Source organism: Rutidosis leptorrhynchoides, chromosome 9, assembly GCF_046630445.1.
Source record: "Rutidosis leptorrhynchoides isolate AG116_Rl617_1_P2 chromosome 9, CSIRO_AGI_Rlap_v1, whole genome shotgun sequence".
NCBI classification, from domain to species: domain Eukaryota; kingdom Viridiplantae; phylum Streptophyta; class Magnoliopsida; order Asterales; family Asteraceae; genus Rutidosis; species Rutidosis leptorrhynchoides.
The window spans coordinates 293,343,908-293,345,176 of NC_092341.1; the positions used below are offsets into that span (position 1 = coordinate 293,343,908).

The 1,269-nt window shown below is 39.0% G+C and overlaps 1 non-coding gene across 1 annotated transcript; it reads right to left on the reverse strand.

Annotated features, from left to right (window-relative positions):
* Positions 1-554: 554 nt before the first annotated feature.
* LOC139869779 (small nucleolar RNA R71) lies at positions 555-661 on the reverse strand. Its single transcript, XR_011766359.1, has one exon. It is a non-coding gene; the product is annotated as a small nucleolar RNA R71 (small nucleolar RNA).
* Between the last annotated feature and the right edge of the window lie 608 nt (positions 662-1,269).

Consider the following 1,269-nt stretch of genomic DNA (forward strand, 5'->3'; position numbering starts at 1 on the left):
TCTTTGAACCCGACCTCACAATTAAGAACTCGGAGGATATTCAAGGACAATTCCGAGATCCTGAACCACTAATTATTCCTCCTGAATCACAAATCATTCAACCGGAGATTGTACAGGAAGAAACCATTAAATCAGAATCCTCTAGTGATTCAAATTCAACAAATTCAATTATGAAAGTAACGGAACCTCTAAGTATGGAAGATCGAATGAGAGCCACACGCATGGGCCAAGGTCACGCCATTATTAAGCCAGATGTTAATGCGCCAGATTATAAAATCAAAGGACAAATCCTACACATGGTAACTAATCAATGTCAATATAGTGGTACGCCAAAAGAAGATCCAAACGAACATCTTCGAACCTTTAATAGGATCTGTACTCTATTTAAAATTAGAGAAGTTGAGGATGAATAGACCTATCTCATGTTATTTCCCTGGACTTTAAAGGGAGAAGCCAAAGATTGGTTACAATCGTTACCTGAAGGGGCGATTGATACATGGGATGTCTTAGTTGAAAATTTTCTTAAACAATTCTTTTCGGCATCTAAAGCCGTGAGACTTCAAGGAGAAATTGTTACGTTCACGCAAAAGCTAAATGAAACACTATATGAGGCGTGGAAAAGATTCGGGAAGTTGTTGAGAGGATGTCCTCAACACGGTTTAGACACTTATCAAATAGTACAAATATTCTACCAAGGTGTCAACGTTGCTACACGAAAAGACATCGACACAGTAGCTAGTGGTTCTATTATGAAAAAAACTGCAACCGAAGCTCACAAAATCATTGATAACACAGCATCCCACTCACATGAGTGGCACCAGGAAAAAGATATTTTTCGTTCATCTAAAGCGGCTAGAGCCGATTCTAGCCATGACTTTGATTCCGTTTCCGCAAAAATAGATGCTTTCGAGAGACGAATGGAAAAGATGACTAAAGATATTCACGCAATACGAATCAGTTGTGAGCAATGCGGTGGACCACACTTAACGAAAGATTGTCACATTGAACAAACCATGGAACAACGAGAGAATGTTTCCTACATGAACCAAAGGTCGGGAAATAATTATCAACCGCCAAGGCCAAACTTCAATCGAAATCAAAACATTCTTTACAATCCAAATGGACCCAACAATAACTCGTACAACCAAAAAGGTTCGAATAACCAACCAACTCAAAACAACACTTTCAATCAACAAAGACCTAGCTTGTATAAACCACCACAACAAACCGAAGAGAAAAAGCCAAATCTGGAAGAAATGATGGCAAGGC